The sequence below is a fragment of the Mus musculus genome, chromosome 17, assembly GCF_000001635.26.
Source record: "Mus musculus strain C57BL/6J chromosome 17, GRCm38.p6 C57BL/6J".
Taxonomy (NCBI): Eukaryota; Metazoa; Chordata; class Mammalia; order Rodentia; family Muridae; genus Mus; species Mus musculus.
Genome location: NC_000083.6, coordinates 34,392,818 through 34,413,966, shown reverse-complemented (window position 1 = coordinate 34,413,966; position 21,149 = coordinate 34,392,818). Strand labels below are relative to the sequence as shown.

General features: G+C 43.9%; 1 protein-coding gene across 36 annotated transcripts in view; it reads right to left on the bottom strand.

Annotated features, from left to right (window-relative positions):
• The window catches only part of BC051142 (cDNA sequence BC051142), a 61,968-nt gene extending 46,768 nt beyond the window's left edge, over window positions 1-15,200 (bottom strand). For 31 of the 36 annotated variants that reach the window (XR_876520.3, XM_017317553.2, XM_017317560.2 and 28 more), the window contains exon 1: window positions 15,114-15,200. The gene's annotated coding sequence lies outside the window, so the exon portion shown is untranslated. Of the gene's footprint in view, window positions 1-13,931; window positions 14,581-15,113 lie in introns of those variants that run through there. The other 5 variants (NM_001001177.2, NM_001163855.1, XM_017317555.2 and 2 more) reach the window with 4 other exon arrangements.
• Between the last annotated feature and the right edge of the window lie 5,949 nt (window positions 15,201-21,149).

The window sequence follows — 21,149 nt, the reverse complement described above, 5'->3', positions numbered from 1 at the left end:
GTACAGCCCAGAAACCAGATAACAGATAACTTGATTAAAATTGTTCAAAGACTTAATGGACATCTTTCCAAAGAACACATCAAGCACATAGTGCCAGTGTTGCCAGGAGAGTGTGAACCTATGCCATGGTGTTCCAGTTTCTCTTGTGCAGTTACACTGGGGTGGATTACTGGGTTTTAGTCTATGATTTATATGATTCAATTTAGTCAGTACAGATGAACAAAGCTCACAAGCAGGTGGGGTGATGGCCCTGGTAATCAGGAGCAATGGGCAGGGAAGGAACCTGGTAGATACATTTAGAGTCATTTTGGAAATTTGATTTTAATTTTTTAAAAGAGTGTTTTATAAGTTATTTTAACTTTGCATGTGTATGAGTATACATGTGTGTATGTGCATATGTATGTATGACATATTTCTCCTACTAAACTACTATGTCCTAATATCACCTGATTGTTATTTCTCTACCATTGTTTAAAATCTCTTGCTCCTAATCTGGATATGGTGGTGTATGCCTGTTTTCTTAGAAGTTGCAAGACTGGCTCAGAAGAATTACAAGTTTGGGGCCAGCCTGGGGTAATATGGAGTTTGAGGCCTTAATGGGGACTTTGTGGTGGCCTTGGTCCTGTGGTCCCTAGGTGGTGACTGGGTAAGGTCTCTTTGTGGTGTCCTTTACCCCTGCAACAAGCATCTTCTTGGGCCGCAGTGGGCAGTGCATCTCATGGAGTCTGGATGGAAACCTTCATGGCTGGTAGCCCTTGCTCTTGGTGCACCTGCAGAATTAGCAGTGCATTGAGGCCTCCAAAGTTAACATATGTGCCCTCTGGACTGGTTGTTGAGCCACACCTGAACCTCTTTGTGCAGTGGCCTGGGAAGGCAGGATACCTCATGCTGGGAGAAAATGAAGCATCCAGTGTGTAGCTTCTATGGTCAGGGTTTCTAAGTTAAACAGTTCAGTGACTTAACTCTTTCATTTCCTTTTCTTCTGAGTCTAGTCATATGTGTATGTATATGAATGAGTATATCTATGCGTACACACAACTGAAGCCGATGCATAAAAACTGATACATGCATCAGAATCTATCAATGTCTGTATCTATATCATTTCAGTTGCTAAGTAGATAAAACTTTCAGTCCTTTCCTTTACCCATTCATCCATCAATAGGCATCCTGCCTGACTGTACAGTTAGCTATGAGGAATTGTGCTATGATAAATATGGAAGCAGGGAGAAGCCCTGAATCCCACCTGCACTGTAAGAACATAGAATGACAGTGTACAGTAACCATCAATAAAGAGCATTCCAGGAACTCATTGGCAGGACGCTTCTAGCCTGTGGAAGACCCTATATTCAATCCCTGCTGCCTGAAAACAAGAAAACACACACCACAAAAATCCCCAGAGGGTCCAAGATTCCACCAAAAAGCATCCAGGTTCTAGGCATCATCTTGGAACCAAGCCTTCAAGGCCCAGAGAGCCCCATGACCACTGAGCCTTCAGAGACCAGTTGCTCCCTGGTCAAACAGCAGCACATGGGACTACTAGAGCCACATACAACATGAAGATATGCTGTGCTTTGCTGTACATGTACCCTCACGTCATGCCACACCTGCCAGTGCTACCTGACACACCTCAGCTCAAGCCAGAAGCTATCCTTTGCTGTGCCTGTAGTGCTTTCGATGTATTGACAGTTTTCCTCTTCTATGGAACAAGGTGCTGTGACTGGCAGATTTAAGTTAAAGACTTAGTATTTCCCAGAGCAGCTCTCCTGCCAGGTGGGGCCAAATCAGAGCATCTTTGGATTGTGTTGTATTGGACAAATACATATCTCATTAGCCTGCAAAATGGCTTTCACTTTCAGTTATTTATTTAAAGCATATTTTATTTTAAATTATGTATATGAGTGTGTGCCAGTGGCGAAGTCTGCATGTTGGTATGTGTGCATGAGTGCAGGTACCCATGCAAGTCAGAAGTAATCTTCCTGGAGTTGGAGTTATAGGTGTTGTGAGCTATTGCTAGCCAACCTCAGGTCCTCTGCAAGATCAGCAAGTGCTCTTAGCCATCTCTCCACCCTGCATCCTTCTTAATATATGGCAATAAAAAAAATATATACACACACACACACACACACACACATATATATATATATATATATATTTCAAATAATTGTTTTACAAGAAAGTTCTTTATCATCTGTGAGCATTTGATTTGCATGCCAATCACGTGTCCCTATCTTCCTGGGTCAGGCAACACTAAAATTCCACGGGACAGTATTGTTATTGTTATAGGCTGACATATTTAAGAGGTCCCACACATTCAACATACTGCTCTTTACCCTATATGTGCCACCTGAGCCCCTTCCTTCTGGGTGAACACCTCCTTCTCAGTTTTCTGCATTGAAACCTGATGGTGACAAATGATGTCTTCCTCTCTCTGAAGAGAAGGGGAGTTCTGCTCTGGCTTCTTTGAGAAGGCAGCAGTTAGCCCAACATTAGCCCTTCAAGGATAATCTGCCCCCATCTCCCACTCCCTCTGGAAGCCTGTGGCTTTATCAGTGCTCGGAGTTGGCCTCTGCCACACAGCTTCGCTCTAAAATGAAAATTGATGTGTTATCCACAGGTATCCACCAGGGGGCACTCACCTCCCATCAGACAGTGAGCGTGTGTAGGTGGGGCACGCATGCTGCCAGCTTCATGTAGGCACATAGCTGCTAACGGGCACAAAACTGCCTTTGGGTTTAATGACTATTTCTTTCTATGGTTGTCAGAACATGACTTAGTTACTTCTGGTGTCTGAGATCTCTATCTGAGATTAGCTCCTCAATATTGGTGCTGTACGGGCTTACAAGGATATGATATTTGGAATGTCAGTACAACTCGAGGAGCGCACCTCCATCCGTACACACTCCGTGGATTGCTGGTTACACATTTAAGTTGATTTTACTTCTATAAAACATTGTTACTGTAAGGAAATGCTACTTATTTTGTGCTATTAGTTAGGAACATATTCATCAGCTGGGATAGGTTATCAGTGAATTGAATACCAAAAGGCTCTACTGCTTAGTTTTAATAAAATAAGAAACATTCCAGTCACAGGATTTACAGAATGGATTGTAAATATGTCTACTGGTCAGGTTGATTTCTATTATGTGCATGTGGTGTGTGTGTGTGTGAGTGTGTGTGTGTGCATGTGGTGTGTGTGTGTGTGTGTGAGAGAGAGAGAGAGAGAATGCAAAAGTGTGTGACAGTGTGCACATGTATATGTGTGTGCGTGTCACAGCCAGATGTCAATTAGGATGTCATTCCTCAGAAGCCATGTACCTTATTTGAGACAGGCTCTCTCACTGTGACATAGGGCTTGCTGGTTAGGCTGGTGTGCCTGGCCAGCAGGCCTCAGGGATCCACCTGCCTCAGCCTCTCCAGTGCTGGGATTATATTTGGGTGTCATGAGTCTAGCTTTTTATAGTGGTTCTGAAGATCAAGCTGAGGGCATCATGCTTGTGTTGTAAGCCCTTTCTCAACGGAGCCATCTCCCCAGCCTCAGATTGATCAGTTCTTATTCTGTCCACACCACATGCAACTGCATAATAGTAAGTTAGTGGAATATTGAAATGAATTTGAAGGAAAAAAATTTCCTACGGGGACCTTGTAGATCACAAGTCTGTGATTTTAGCTACTTCAGAGGGTAAGATGGGAGTATCACAAGTTCAAAGTTATCTGCCAAACAGTGAGTCCTGTAAAAGTAAAAAGAGATCTGGGCCTGTAGCTCAGTGGAAGTCACTTGCTCAGCATGCATGTGGTCTTAGGTTCAACCCCTAGTACTTTAATCTGCCCAGAGTTAGCTTGATCTTTAAAGGGGCCAGCTCTTTTGCCATGGTGCAGTTGACAGGAGATCTAGATGGGGAAAGAACTTAAACTCTTCCCCATGTATGATATTAATCTTCAGGGCTGAGAGAAGTTCCCTCTCTGAGCTTCCAGGGCAATTCTGATCTGACCTCAGACTGTTGTGCTAACAGATATAACACCAGTAAGTTGACTCAAATACTGCAGGAAGTAGAGCCTTGCCTCCAGCTGTAGCCTGCAGAGATGAACACATCTCCCAAGCAGCACACCAAGTCAGAGAACTGCTTCCAGTCCAAATCCAGCTCTGCCTGGTTCTCTACACTCCACACTCCTGAGACTCTGGCACTTAGGACTTCAGCTGAACCTTGGCAGGACCCCACCTTCTTCTCCCCAGGATGCTCAGTTTCTGCATCTTTGAGTGTCTCCCTTATGTGGTTTTTGAAGACCACAGAGACCTTCATCTGTTCTTCTAGGGGAGCCATTGAAATCAGCAACAGTTCAGGGTGTACGTGTTTCTGCTCGGATGGGAGGGTATCCTGGGACTGGGAAGCCCAGGAACCACACAGTTCTGCAAGAAAAGTTGTCCTAATAGAAGGGCATCCTGAGACACAGAGCCCAGGATCCACACAGCTCTGTGAGGAAGCCTCCTCAGCAGAGGCATTGACGCTCCCAGGGGAGGGGATCCCCAGCTGAGCTCAGGAGCCTCAGCCCCGCTCCTTCTCTTCTCTTCATTGCTTCCTTTCTTCTTGGCTTCAGTTCTGATGAGAGAGTCACACCAGGCAGTAAATCTCATAAAGAGATTTATTGGAGGGTCCAGGGTGTGGAAGGACAAATTCAGGGATGACTGTCCTCTGTTCCTGGGAGCAGGGAACTGAACAAACAGCAAGGCTTATATAGGATTTCTGAGGGGTGGAGCTCCTCAGGGCAGAGACTTCCAGGTTGAGGATTGGTGAGATTTCAAGTCCTGAGCTTGCTGGGAGGTGGGGTGGACTCAGGGATTGGTGGGGTTTTGTGGGGAGCTTGGGGCAAGTTTGGCCATAGCTCTGAGGATATAAATTTGGTGTTACAAGTCTCCGGCTCTGTAGCTAAGGATCAATAATCCCAGTAATCCTGTAATTACAACTGGTTAAAAGTCTAGAAACCTTTTGTATTTGTTGTTGGATAAGATTAGATAAGAAGTTTGTAAGGCAGGATATAATTTGCAGGATTAAGAAAAGGAGGAGAAGGGGGTGAGGAAGGGTAGTGTCTAATTCTATACGGGACTGTGAATGATTCACTGGCCAGATACATGGAATGGTTTCTTATGATTTTTTGGAAATCTGTTTGGAGTGTTAGATCTTATCTTTTACTATACTCAATTGGGTAACATAAGGGCAACACTTCTCCCCAAGGAAGAGACAGAGATCACCTCTATCTGTTATTAGTAAATCTAGCTGATATGCAGAGGTTAAGTTCTGGGGGAAAAAAAAAAAGGATGGTGGGATCAATATCACCTAAAGGGGTGTGTTATTAGGGATAAGAGGACCTTTGAGGAGCTTTGGACCACTTCTTTTTACCCTATCTATCTATAGGGTTGAGAGTGGAATGTGTACCCTCTATAGTTAGAGTGTGCCTTAATGGGCGACTGTGGTAAATGCTAGCTAGTCAGGTTTACCAATGACCCTCATCTCCCATCTGGGATAACATGGATCCTTAATTAGAATATAAAAGATTTTTTGATCATTTGTTTGTACAGTGATAAAAGTTGTCATCATTGAAAATTGAGGATGCTAATATCAGCCGGAGACAAGATCACAGAGGCCCAGAAGGGCTTAAGGAAGCTGTGGGCTTATTAGGCAGCTCCTAGGAAACAGGAAAGGCCCTAGTAGAGGGAGAGGAGCAAATTCTTTAGTAACTTGAGAGTTGCCCACATGGTGAGGCTCTGGAGATCAAAGTAAGCTCCAGGAGCCAGAAAAAGCCATCTCTTTACTGAGTAGGCAAGGAGAGACAAATAGTTAGAGAAGGTTGGGGGAAGAAGCTGCTGGAGAGGCAGACTCTAGAATTTGGAGCCAAATATGAAAGTAGCAGGAGCCAGCAGAAGCAAATGATTTGTTTATACTTTAAGAGAGTCACGTCAGTAACTTGAGTCAGTTTGTAATGATGAAAAATGGACACGGCTGAAAGGTAAGTGTAGCATCCCTATCCCTCCATTTCAGTGACATGAAGAAGAAAATTAAGTCTGAAAGATATAAAGCTGGAGCCTGGAGGAGGGTCTGTTGATGTCTATGAAAGGGCTTGGTAATGGGCACAAGTAGGAATTCATGGGAGGGGACATGGGCTGCCTCATATAAGAGTGAGAAGAGAGAAAGAGGGAACCCAAGAGTGTAAGAAGCAAGCTATCCCCAGGAGTGATAGAATTTTGTCCTTGGTGGTAGGGACTCTGGGTAACCAAATTAGATGTTTTCTATTTAGGGTAATGGCTTTGTAAGAGTTATATCTAGTCCCAGATAAGTAAGCTGAGGGGTGGAGAAGTGGACTTTAGAGAGTGAGACCCTATGTCCCTGGCTGGGCAGAGAGGTGTGTCTCCCTGGCTGATTTGCAGGGATGGACTATGAAGGAGAAGGTCATCTATGTATTAGATTTAGGAAGTGACAAAGAAAGTAGGTCAGAGATAAGAACCTGACCAAATAAATATGGGCTTTCCCAGAGGCCCCAGTGTAGGACGATCTTAGTGAGTTGGGTAGAAATGTGCCTGTCTGGGTCAGTCCAGGTAAAGGCAAAGATGTTTCCTCATTGGAGGTCCAGAGGAATAGAAAAGGTATCCTTGAGATTTAGGACAGAGAAATGGGAGGTCTATGAGGGAATGATGAAGAGGAGAGTAGAATGGTTAGATATTAGAATGGTTAGATATAATGGTTAGAGTGCAGGGGAATTACTACTGAATTTGCAAGCCAGAGATCTTGAACCAAGTAATAGGTTCCATTATTTTTGTTTTGTTTTTTAAACTTCCAATATATGATATTAAAGGGGAATGAAGTCTGAGCCAGCGCCCTGAGCAGAACCTGGGCACAAACTCTGCAGCCAGTCCCACAGCACCCAGAAGAAGATCCACTCCCAGGGGGTCTAACACACCCAGGACCATAGGTTCAGAGGTGAGGAAGACACAACATCTGCCCCAACACCAGGAGTAACTGGGACCAGCAGGATCCAGGTTCCCAGGAACTCCACCCAACCAGTGGCACAGGTTCCTTCCATCTGAGCCAGCGCCCTGAGCAGAACCTGGGCACAAACTCTGCAGCCAGTCCCACAACATCCAGAAGAAGCTCCACACCCAGTCCCTCTAACACGCCCAGGACCACAGGATCCTTGGATCCCAGGTGCTTGGTCACACCAGGATCTCAGGGTTCTAGAGGCAGCTTGACTCCCAGGAGCTCTGACACACCCAGGATCTCAGAAAGGACAGGCTCCAGTCAGATATAACAAGGGCAGGTAGCACTAGAGATAATCAGATGGCGGGAGGCAAGCATAAGAACATAAGCAACAGAAACCAAAGCTACTTGGCATCATCAGAACCCAGATCTCCCACCATAGCAAGTCCTGGATACACCATCACACCAGAAAAGAAAGATTAATATCTAAAATCACTTTTCATGATGATGAGAGAGGACTTCCCTTTATACCTGAAATATTAAACAATGAGGACATAAATAACTCCCTTAAAGAAATATAGGAGAGGGGCTGATGAGATGGCTCAGCAGGTAAGAGCACCCGACTGCTCTTCCGAAGATCCTGAGTTCAAAATCCCAGCAACCACATGGTGGCTCACAACCATCCGTAACGAGATCTGACTCCCTCTTCTGGGGTGTCTGAAGACAGCTAAGGTGTACTTACATAGAATAAATAAATAAATAAATAAATAAATAAATCTTAAAAAAAAAAAAAAAAAAAAAAAGAAATATAGGAGAACACAGGTAAACAGCTCAAAGCCCTTAAAGAGGAAACACAAACAGGTGAAGGAAATGAACAAAACCATCCAAGATCTAAAAATGGAAATAGAATAATAATAATAAAGAAATCACAATAGGAGACAACCCTGGAGTTAGAAAACCTAGGAAAGAGATCAGGAGTCATAGATGCAAGCATCACCAACAGAATACAAGAGATAGAAGAGAGAATCCCAGGTGCAGAAGATACCATAGAAAACATTGACACAATAGTCAAAGAAAATGCAAAAAGCAAAAAGCTCCTAACCCAAAATGTCCAGGAAATCAGGACACAATGAGAAGACAAAACCTAAGGATAATAGGTGTAGAAGAGAGCAAAGATTCCCAACTTAAAGGGCCAGTTAATATCTTCAACAAAATTATAGAAAAAACTTCCCTAACCTAAACAAAGAGATGCTCGTGAACATAAAAGAAGCCTACAGAACTCCAAATAGACTGGACCAGAAAAAAAATTCCTCCCATCACATAATAATCAAAATACCAAACGCACTAAACAAAGAATATTAAAAGCAGTAAGGGAAAAGGGTCAAGTAACATATAAAGGCAGACCTATCAGAATTACACCAGAGACTATGAAAGCTAGAAGATCCTGGACAGATGTCATACAGACCCTAAGAAAACACAAATGCCAGCCCAGGCTGCTATACCCAGCAAAACTCCCAGTTACCGTAAATAACAAGAAAACAAGATATTCCGAGACAAAACCAAATTTACACAATATCTTTCCATAAATCCAGCCCTACAAAAGCTAATAGATGGAAAACATCAACACAAGAAGGGAAACTACACCCTAGGAAAATCAAGAAAGTAATCTTTCAACAAATCCAAAAGAAGTTGGACACACAAACATAATTCCACCTCTAACAACAAAAATAACAGGAAGTAACAATCACTTTTCCTGAATATCTCTTAATATCAATGGACTCAATTCCCCCCCCCCCAAAAAAAGACATAGACTAACAGACTGGATACATAAACAGGACCCAGCATTTTGCTGCATACAGGAAATGCACCTCAGTGACAAAGATACACACTACATCAGAGTATAAGGTTGGAAAACAATTTTCCAAGCAAAAGGTCCAAAGAAACAAGCTGGAGTAGCCATTCTAATATCGAATAAAATCAACTTTCAACCAAAAGTTATCAAAAAAAGATAAGGAAGGACACTTCATAATGGTCAAAGGAAAAACCTACCAAGAGGAACTCACAATTCTGAACATCTATGCTCCAAATGCAAGGACACCCACATTCATAAAAGAAACTTTACTAAAGCTCAAAGCACACATTGCACCCCACACAATAATAGTAGGAAACTTCAACACCCCACTCTCAGCAATGGACAGATCATGGAAACAGAAACTAAACAGAGACACGGTGAAACTAACAGAAGTTATGAACCAAATGTATCTAACAGATATTTATAGAACATTTCATCCTAAAGCAAAGAATATAATTTCTCAGTACCTCACGGTACCTTCTCAAAAATTGACCATATAGGGGCTGGAGAGATGGCTCAGTGGTTAAGAGCACCGACTGCTCTTTTGAAGGTCCTGAGTTCAAATCCCAGCAATCACATGGTGGCTAACAACCATCTGTAATGAGATCTGACACCCTCTTCTGGTGCATCTGGAGACAGCTACAGTGTACTTAGATATAATAATAAATAAATCTTTAAAAAAAAAGACCATATAATTGGTCACAAAACAGGCCTCAACAAATAAAAGAAGATTGAAATAATCCCATGTGCTCTACCAGATCACCACGGACTAAGGCTGGTCTTAAATACCAACAAAACCAACAGAAAGCACATATATATACACATGGAAGCTGAACAACGGTCTACTTGGTCAAGGAAGAAATAAAGAAACAAATTAAAGGCTTCTTAGAATTTAGTGAAAATGAAGACATATCATACCAAAACTTATGGGACACAATAAAAGCAGTGTTTAAGAGGAAAACTCATAGCTCTAAGTGCCTCCAAAAAGAAACTGGAGAGAGCTTACACTGGCAGCTTGACAGCACACCTGAAAGCTCTAGAACAAAAAGAAACAAATACACCCAAGAGCAGTAGACAGCAGGAAACAAACTCAGGGCTGAAATTAACCAAATAGAAACAAAAAGAACTATGCAAAGAATCAACAAAGCCAGGAGCCAGCTCTTTGAGAAAATCAACAAGATAGATAAACCCCTTAGCCAGACTAACCAGAGGGTACAGAGACAGTATCCAAGTTAATAAAATCAGAAATGAAAAGGGAGCCATAACAATGAAATATATCTTAAAAATAATTGTTTGTTGAATATTGACAGTTGAAAATATTAAAATCATGTTCTACAAACAACAACAAAAGGGGGGCATGAAGTAGGACACAGAGGATTCTTTTCTAAGTTGTCAGAGTTAAGAGGCTTAAGTCCTTACCCTACAACTATGGAGGGGAGTGGGTATTGAGCTTGCGTTATATATTCGGTGGGGTTTTATAATTGAATGGTGGGGGTGTGATGTTTGTCTACATAGGGTTTTGGGGTGCCCCATAACTGAGGATCTACCTGAGGTAAGGGAAAAGGTGTGCCAGAGTGTGGCTTGGAAGAGGAGGGGAACAACTGGCAAGCCTTGGGTCAAGAGGATGTAGGGAGCAAAAAGCAAAGAAGCTCCCATTTTGGCTAGGAGGTCCCTTCCCAGTAAGGGGATGGGACAAGTTGGTATCACTAGGAAGGAATGGTTAAGGGGGATACCCTTAAATATACAGCTAAGTGGTGGGGTCTGGTAAGCCCTGTAAGGCGGCACTTACTGCAACAATAGAGGCACGGAAAGGAGAGGTAGATCCCCAGAAGTTTGTCAGGACTGAAAATGTGGCTCCAGGGTTCAGAAGGAAGGATATTTAGTACCCTGATACTGTGATAATTAACCCAAGGCTCTGTGGACAGTCTTTGGGGGCTGCTTGGCAGGAATCTGACATTGGCCAAAGACAAGGAAATGGACTTCAGGCAAGAATCTGACTTTAGGCCGTGACAAGGAAGTAAGTTCAGGTAAGAATCTAACTTTAGGCTATAACAGGGAACTAGATGCAGGCAGGAATTTTAATCTTAGGGTGGAACAAAAGAAGTAGGCTTCAGGCAAGAATCAGATTTTGGGCTTGGACAAGGAAGTGGGCTCAGGTATTTTGGTCATTCTGACAAGCCCTTGGAAACAACAGTCTGCGGAGTAATCTTTTTTTTTTTTTTTTTTTTTTTTTTTGCAAAATAATCACTTTGCTTATTCCCTTGCTAGTTCCTTATTGTACTGCTCTCCCTTAATACTTGCATGTAATTGAAATGGTATAAAAGCAGATTGGGAAAGATGAAACCTGCCCTCAGTCTCAGAACTGGCTGGGGTCATGCTACAGTGTTGTCTAATTGTTGTTGTTGTTGTTGTTGTTTTCTCTTTAATCCTCACTCTTGCACTGGAAAACCTATTGACTGACTGAGCAGGCTTGGTCAAGGCTCCCTGTCAGAGATGGCAGTGGTCAGGCCAAGGGAGCCTTGGCCCCAATTGTCCATGGCCAGACTAAGGAGACTGGCTGAAAGTCGAACAGGGTTTGATGGACCCATGTCATGAGGGGCTCAATGTCCTTTTAATGGCACCTTAGTCTAGGTGGATTATAAGATTTGGACAGGCCTGAGCTCAGTGACCCTCTTGACCAGGGATGTAGACTAGGTTCTCAGGCTGTGAGAACTTAGAGATCCTGGTATTTTACTTTAGCCACATGAGAGGCCTTAGCTGTCATTGGGTATTATTGTTTTGGAGTTTTTTCATCTCTCCCATGGTACACCTTGAAGGCCATGGGTAAGATTTCCACCTGAGGAATCAGGGGTCCTTTCTAAGACAGTCAAGTTTGGTCCTAATATTAGGGGAACTCTGGGAAAAGAAGTAGCTCATAGGAGTTGTTTTCTACCTGGGGTCTTGGGATCCAGATTAGTATATTTTAGGAGGGCCTTTGTAAGGCAGCCTAGGAATTGTGATGAATTTTCATATTTATCTTGCACGAGCTTTTGGAATTTTTCATAATTTACGGCCTTAAGGGCAGCTTTGTGGAGACTGGCCAGGAAGCAAGGTGTAAATTGATTCCTTGTTAGAATGCCCCCTGGGGTATTGTGATTCCATCTAGGGTCCAGGTCTTGGACCACCTGAGTTCTGACTGGGAGGGCAGTCTGTCACTGGGGGAAAAAGAAACCAGGGAGGCTGACTAGAAAGGGATGTTACTCTGGGTTGTGGCTTGTTAGTGTGACTGAACATAATGGAAGAATTGTCTGGTTCATGCCTCACAGGTAGGAGGAGCTGTTTTTTCCTTGATTTGTGCTATTTGATCATGTTTTAACCAGGATGGGAGTGAGGGTATAAGACAAAGTCCATCCTTTCAAACCCCAGCAAAGACAGCTGTCAGCCATGTGACTGCCTCCATCCTGATGGAGGGATAGTGGCTGAGATGGCAACTAGCCACATGTTTCCTATGTATAGATTTAACTGTCTCCCAGTTGTCACAAGTTTCAAGCTAACCCCCTTGTTAGAGACTTTATAGTATTTTAATCATATACCTTAGCAAGTGTAGAGAATTAAACCAAAACCTAAAGAGTAGAGATGAGCAGCAGTGGTCTGTGATTACTCTGTCCCTTTATTTTCCCTCTTCTTTCTCTGTTCCATAGTCAGGTGACTCACCTGATATAGGACAGAGATTTTGAAGGAAACCTTTAGACAAGCATGCTTGGGTCTAGAGGAGGGAGAGCCATATCCAACTCCAGAGCCGGATTTTAATTGAAGTGGGACACCATACAACATTCTAATGCCACTTATACCTAAAGACACCTGGATTCCTGTAAAACAGAAGCCAGTAAGAAGACTTGGAGGTAGGGGAATTGTGAGCCCGACTATAGATGGAGCACACTGTAGGAGGGAGCTGAGAGATTCACCAGCCAGCCAGGAGTGTGTGCTTAGAAGTGAGCCTACTGCAGCTGTCCTACCTCCTTTGCTTTATTCCATTCCTGGTAGGTTGGGCTTCTGACTTCCATTTTGCAACAAACTTACAGAGTCATCAACCTTAACTTAGAGAACAGCACATTTACACTTAGGGTTGGGAAGAGACAAACAAGGTTTGGAGAAAAGAGAAATAGGGAATGGGGAATCTCTTTCCATATCCCTGATTGCTTGTAGTATCAGTAAACATCTCAATTAATATTGGATTAAGGATGCCATTAGGTGGCCATTTATATTGATTCTCTAAGGAATATTGAGGCCAATTTTGAATGGAGAGGCGAATAAATTTAGGGTCCTTCAGGTTGGGTTTCAGGTATACAGGTTGGTGGTTTCTAAAAGACATCCCAAAGCAATGAGAGCGTAGGAAATATACCATTCCCATAGATGAGAAAGGGGAAATGGAATGTCCCTGCAGCCTGTAGTCATGGGCATCCCCTGACTCAGGGAGAACAAATTGAGGACCAAGCCATTCAGTGGGTCAGTGGGTCATCACTACAACTCAGTGGGGTCATCTTAGACTGGCTAAGCCAAAGAGTCTTGGTGCCTGGTATCAGGACTTTTGTAGAAGCCAAAAGGTGAGAACAAGAACCAAGCTCTCATAGAGGGTCTTATCCATAGGAAAATTTTGGGAATGGAGTTGCAAAAGTCACAAGGACCTAGAGAAGTTGTGGAATTTATAATTAGCTTAAGTGAGAGTGGTAAAATGGGGCAGGAAGGGTTTCGATGGCCCAGTAGGACCTAAAGAAGGTGCAGGGTTGCAGCTCTGAGGGTGGTGGGATAGAGTCAGGACAGGAAGGGTTGTAGTAGCCCTCAAAAACTGCACTGAAAACCACCAGGGCCTAGAGGAGCTGTGGGATAGGCAGCTCTGAAGGGAAGGTGAGCAAGGGCAGGTAGGGGCACCATGGCCCAGGAGACCTAAAGGAACTGTAGAATAGCAGCTCCAATGGTGGGAGAATGGGGGGCAGGTGAAGAGTGCTAGTTGTAGCTTTAAAGACCACAGCTGGAGGTACCTCCACCTCCAAGAGTACTAACGGGGTGCTAGACACCCAACAGTCACATCCTCGGACTCAGGGAAGCATTTACACCCACCAGAAGGGGAAGCTTACCTAATTGTCACTGGTGGATGGGGTGTCAAGTAAGCAGTGAGCCGGAAGGTGAGACTGCTGCAAGCCAACTGGAGATAGGGGATAGGGTCCTAGTGCGGCTCAGACCCCAGAACTAGGGGGAGCACAGGCACCAGGAGAGCCTATCCAAGTCACAGCACTAAAATGTGTTTCTGTTCGGATGGGAGGGTATCTTGGAAGCCCAAGAACCTTACAGCTCTACTGGAAATGATATCCCAGCAGAAGGGCATCCTGAGACAGGAGACCACAGGAACCACACAGCTCTGCAAGGAAGCCTCCTCAGCAGAGGCATTGCAGCTCCCAGGGGAGGGTCTCCCCAGCTGAGCTGAGGAGCTCAGGAGCCTCAGCTCCACTCCTTCTCTTCACTTTTTCTCTTCATTGTTTCTTTTCTTCTTGGCTTCTTTTGAGGCGAGTGGAAGGCATATGGGTGTGGAGGAACAAAACCAGGGATGGCTGCCTTCTGCTCCTGGGAGAGGACAGCAGGGAACTGGACGAAAGGGCAGTGCTTATATAGGATTTCTGAGGGGGCAGTGTTTTTCGGGGCAGAGATTTCCAGAGTGAGGATTGGTGGGATTTTAAGTCTTGAACTTGGGAGAGCGCAGGAATTGGTGGGTTTTCCTGCTTAGGGATTGGTGGTTTTTTGTTTGTTTGTTTGTTTGTTTGTTTTGTGGGAAGCTCAGGGATTGGTGGCTTTTTTTTTTCATCCCCCCTCCCCCCCCCCCTTTCCCTGCATCAGTCAGACCCATGGGTTAGGGTAGGAAGTCCTTCCTGACTGCAGCCGGCCTTCGCCAGGGTTTGCTGAGGCACCATCTCTGTGGGGAGGCTAGGGGAGACTGGAGAGGAGGCGCTGCTGCCATGGTGGACAGTTCCAGCGGCGGTATTTCACTAAGGCTGTAGGCTGAGGCGGGACAGGGGATCCGCCACTGCAAGCTGAGCGGCCGCGGTGAGGCCGTTTTAACAGGAGCCGCCATTTTGGACAGCTCCTGTGGGACGCTTCATCGTGGCGTCGGCTGTGGCCTGCGGCGGCAAGGACAAACCTGCCGCCGCTTTGAGCGCTTTTGTGGCGCGGCAGCTTTTGTGGGGCTGCCGCGCTGCTCAGGGACTGTACGGGGGCGGGGAGTGAGCTGGACACGCCGCCTGTGGCAGGACTACACCATGACTAACCTTCTCTTTCCTTCGGGCTTGTTAGAATCCCCCTAACTGAAGGAGTGCGGATTCCCTGGTCCAATCAAGAGGCTGAGCTTAGCTACGTCATCAGTTACCAGGGATGGCTGCTCCTGGAGGCGTCCACAGCGCCACAGCCTTCTCCAGCTCTAGGATATGAGTCTCCTGAAGTGGGTGCACGTAAATCACTTTTGACATCTACACTATTAAGCTGAAGTGCAGTAAGCGCCAGGCTAAAGGTGCCTGGCTACACAGTCGTCTTCCTTCACCTCCTTTGCTCTCGCACAGCTTCAAATACAACAGTTGTCCTAACAGCTTTATGTAGGAAAAGTGAGTACCACCCCCCCACCCCCCCACCCCCACCCCCAGTCCTCAAACTGCTGAGTGAATGACTGACCATCACAGAGCTGGCCCAACTCCGCAGCCTGGTTGAAATGTTTCAGCTGCAACTGGATCCAGCACTAAAATAGTAAATAAAAAAGAAATTGCTGGTTTCAAAGAGGTCCCTCACATTGAATTTCTAACTAGCAACTGATGATGCAGTTCATATCTGACGCTGATTGGTCCTTAATACTGACCTTATCCAATCCAGCAGCAAGGCTGTGAATCTCCTGCTTCTTATGGCCTGGGGCATAGATGGAGTGAGGAGATAGTTGCCAAGGTGTGAGACCACTATCTCTCCTGCAGCGGGATGTGACTGTGGCTCCCCAGAGGCCCCTGTTTGGCCGCTGTGATCGTGATGCTGATGATGCTGAGCCCTTCTGTGGCTTTGGTCAGGGACCCCCAGTGTAAGTGCACACCTCAGGTTCTGAGCTGCTGGGTACGGAGGGAGGAAGGAGCTAACTTCCTCACTGTCCAGGCCAAGTCCCTTGTTACTATGGATGTTTTCTGTGAGCATGCACAGACCTCACATGAAATCCAAACTATGTCCCCAAACAGAAGCCTGGATGTTTGTGCTCTAAGAGCTGTGTGAGAGGTCCCTGTGTATCAGCCATTGTTTTTCAAGTTTCCTCCAGTAACATCTCTAGCCTTGTGTCATCTTCCATTAGGGCCCCAGGGGGACTGATAAATCATGATATTAAATTAACTTCTCACACAGGGGTTTTATGGGTTGAGCTATGCCAGGCAAAGAGGTCTTTGTATAAAAATAGAACTTCATATGTGTATTTCTATTCTATTTTGTATATTTTGTTTTAGTAAAAAAAAATAAAGTTAAGTAAAATATTGGTCTAATCAGAAGATTTCTGTGAAGGTGTCATAGAGTCAAGGGATAGCAGGGAGATCCATGTGCGCCCTCTGCAGGCTGTGCAGCTGCTGCTTAGCCACCTGTGTGTCTGAACCCAGGGCCTCCTCGTTCTCTCTCCCTGGCCCCAGTGCTTGCGCAGCCTGTTCCCGTGTGGAACCTCTGCTGGGTGGTGGCTAGTGTTTCCCCTTGTCCTTGGGAGCACACAGCAGCTAAGACTGAGGAAATAGCCTTCGAGATGATGGGCATCTGTGGGCTGTTCTAACGAACTTGAGGCCCCTTCTCAAACCCCTGAGTGGGTTAGAACCCATTTGGTGTTTGTGATTTGAACATGTTTGCATTTTTATTTTTCTTCCATATTCTCTGGCCTGAGCCCATGAAAGAGACCTGACTTCTCTTTGCAGGATATGATCCCCTTCCTAGTTTTATGATTCACATATACATCACACATAGAAAAATCAAAGTCTGTGCTATGCACACAGGGGATAAAAGATGGGATTATTCACCAATCAAAGAAATCACATGGTGAGACTCATGGCTCCAGCTGCATGTGTAACAGAGGATACCTAGTTGGTCATCAATGGGAGGAGAGGCCCTTGGTCTTGTGAAGGTTCTATGCCCCAGTACAGGGGAATGCCAGGGCCAGGAAGCAGGAGTGGGTGGGTTGGGGAGCAGGGGGAGAGGGATGGGATAGGAGGTTTTTGGAGAGGAAACTAGAAAAGAGGATAACATTTGAAATGTAAATAAAGAAAATATCTAATTAAAATTTTTTTTAAAAAAAGATGGGGTTATTAACACTGCTGAAAGCTGTGACCCCCAAATGCTGGGACTGTGGGCAAATTCTCTGACCCTTCTCTGCTTTGGCTGAAATGTAAAATGTGGAAGAGATGATCTTTTTTATAGAGCTGTGTGAGGACTGGGAGAGATGGCCATGTAAAGCAGTAAGGCTGTAGGCTGAGGCAGGAAAGAAAGTGTAGCTGCTGTGACAGCCCCTGAAGCTGCTGCCCCACTGTGTGCTGCCCCACTGTATGCTTCCTTTCTGTAAGCTATGTAGCTATGTAATTTACAACACAGCTTTGGTTTTCAGTGAGTCACATGGTTTTCAGTGAGCCCAGGAGCTCTTTGGATTCTCAAATGAAATACACACACACACACACACACACACACACACACACACACGTCAGTTAATTTTTGACGTGCCATGACTAGCTCAAAGGCTGGGCACTCCTAAACCTTCTCTTGTTACCCCAGGCCCAGTGGAGAAATGACCAGTGGCCACTTTCCTTAATCTTACATGGCTGGTTGTCTTTCTCTCCTGCAGCTCTTACGTCCTATCCTTCTCCCCTGAGTCATAGCAATCCTCTGTCTTCCTTTCTCCCAGTCCCTAGCCCGTGCAAATCTAAAGGTCCTACCTCAGTCTCCCTGCACAGTCATTGGCTGTTGGCTCTTTCTTTCTTTTTTTTTTTTTTTTTTGGTTTTTTGTTTTTTTGTTTTTTTGGTTTTGTTTTGTTTTGTTTTTCAAGACAGGGTTTCTCTGTATAGCCCTGGCTGTCCTGGAACCCACTTTGTAGACCAGGCTGGCCTCAAACTCAGAAATCCACCTGCCTCTGCCTCCCAAGTGCTGGGATTAAAGGCGTGCACCATCACCGCCCAGCTGTTGGCTCTTTCTTGATCAGAAACCAACTGGGGACAAGGGCTTTCAGCATTTGAACATGCATCTTCCCGATTTGGGGGCTGGATTAAATCAAAGCATTGGAACGGAGCCCCAACAAAGCTGTTATCTCTGTTATCAAAGGACTCACAGAAGCTTCCAAACTGCCTCATCTCATTGCCACCTCCCACAGACCTGTCTTCTGCCCTTCCATCTGCGTCTTTCACATAGACCATTCTTATGGCTTCTGAAACTGTCATTTTCCTTCCACTTTTGCCTTTTATAAAAACCAAGCCCATTCTCCTCACTATAGTCTGTGTTGTCTCAAACACAGAGATGAGTAATTTAGTCTCTGAAACAATCAGTGATCTCTCTCTTAAAGTCATGAGTAGTGGTGACTGCCTCAAGTATTTCTCATAAAAAAAATGGCCCAAACTTCATCCTTCTGTGAATTTTTGAGGTTGATAATGTCTGGTTCTTGCCTTTATTGGAGTTGCTTTTCACAAATCTCTGGAACATTTTCTGAGTTAGGTTAAATATAAAAAAAAAAAAAAATGAAAAGACGTCCATCTGATGTGTCTTCCTCTATTGAGACTAGAGCAGCTCATGTGACTGACTGACCCACCAGATCCTGGAGACATGCCCTTACCTTTCCCTGGGGTCACATTTGATATCGGATTTTAAAATGGTCTGGTCTGTGAATTCTCTGCATCTGTAATTCAGATGAGAGACTGTAGGTCAGTCAGAAGTCTTTAATCTGAGGGAACAAAACTTGATTCTCTGGGGTTGGTGAAAGACATTTGGTGAATGAAGGAAACTCTAAGCTTCAACAGTTTTACATATATACACACATACACATATAGACACATACACACACATATATACATATACACACATCCATCCATCTACACACACATACATATACACACACATATACATATACACACATTCATCCATCTATACACACATATACATATCCACACATATATACATACACATATACACATACACACATATACACATACACATATAGACACTTACATGTATACATACATATATACACACACATGCACACACATATAAATATGTACATATACACACATATACGCATATACACATATGGATGAAACAAAGCTCCAACAACTTACTTTTTTCTCCCACAGCTTGCATAACCCAGCAAAGTCTTTCAAGCAATACAAAAAATACAATGTGGTGACATTCTATTTTTCTTGAATGAGTGATTACACTAAGTATACTTAAAAAAAAAAACATGTTCCCCAATACTCTCACATGATCTTGTGTATTATGAGTGAAAAACAAATTATTCCCAAGAACCCACGTACATTTGCAACCAAGCAACATGTTGTAGATTAACAAAGTGTAAGCAAGCAAGGTAATTTTCTCTGCCAGTTTTTCTTACTGGCACGCTGCAATTTGTGGTTACAAAAAAAGATCAATTATTTTTATTATTTATCTTAAACAATCTTATAAAAATCTTAAAAGAATCACAAATCTAAACTGTTATGTAAAAAACAACCAGTCACTTCTATTTAAATCTTCAGAGTTCACATTTGCTCATTAATAATTTTCAAGTCATATCAGGAAGACAAGGGCAAAAATGGGTACAAGAAATTAATCTTCACTTTTGATCACCAGTCCAGCTTTAGCAAGAAAGACACATCAGCTAGTAATGAAAGAAAGATAAAATTTCAAGACCTGTAAGACATATAAAGTACTCAGAAATTGCTAGTTGTTTGTGAGCCTAGAAGCTGCCTGGGGCTGAGAACAAAGAAAAACAAACCTGGGCATGCCCCGTAGTTAAAACATTCCTGGGAACAGCTTGACCATAAAGATAAAGAGGAATGTGAGGACGTAACAGGGCTATCTGAACTGAGTCAACAACTCACAGAACCCTGACACCCTGACCTGCACGTATTCTTTTGCTGATGTTTGAATAAGCCAATAGTGTGTCGCTATGCTGAATTCCCCACCCCTAAGCCCTTTACCCCATAAAGCCCCCTAGCTTTTGAGCCACTGTCTCCTGCATGAGATATGTTTCAACCCGGAGCTCCTTCATTAAACTGCCTCATGTGTTTACAGCAAGAAGGATTCTCATGTTTCTTTGGGTGTGCTCTCTCTCCCAAGACTAGAGTGGGGGGTCCCTGAAAGGGGGTCTTATAGTAGTAGCCAGGCTGCCATTGTTCTTGTTCCCTAGCCCCCCCCCCAAAAAAAAATTCCCTCACTCAGTTATCAAGAGTGTGCCTTTCTGAAATTTAAATTAGTTCCCAAGATTTCTATGTCAAAGCCAGGAGCAAAAACATCTTAACCAAACTTTATTGACAATCTACATCTCCAAATTATTTCTAAGGGTGGTGGTCATTACTAAAGTTCTTTCTGAGAGGGGAGGTTGAATCATTAACCTGCTCTAGCAGCAATGGTTGGAAAAGACCAATCATTAATAATGATTTTTTTTTTTTACTCTTTCACAACAGATTTTATTGGTTGAAGAGCAGAGTACACAGACATTCCAATTCTTATCATACGTACCCAAAAAGAGCCTTATACTGTGTTCATGCACCCAAACTCTGAGTAGTCTCATTGTGTTCATGTACACAAATGAACTTATTCCAGTGATGTTCCAGCCTCAAACTTGGCAAGTTTCCCTAAGAGCTCTCATAACAACCAAATGTTCATAATCTTCAGCTCCACCAACTCACAATTTTATGCCACACAGAGAACGTACTCAGAATTTCCATCTTTCACAGCACATTATCATGACTGTTAGGAAAATGGACTGCCACGACCACAGACATCACAGTTCTGACAGGGCAAGGACCAAAGACTGGCTTTCTTATAAAATGGCTCTACAAGAAACACAGGACCAGATATAACTAAAAATATTCCAGACACAAATGCACCACCGAGTCTCCAAATTGCCATTTAGTGTGCTTTGTATTGTAGGATATAAAACTAGCCCCCTCCACGGAATGTGATGGTGACCCCCGAGGCAGTCACAGCCTCTCCTGATTCAGTATCCTGCTATTTTCTGGTTGTACCAAAAAATAAACAACCAGCAAATGATTTAACCTCTTAAAAATTTTTTACTCTTAAAAAAAAAAAAAAAAAAAAGGAATGAGGTGGG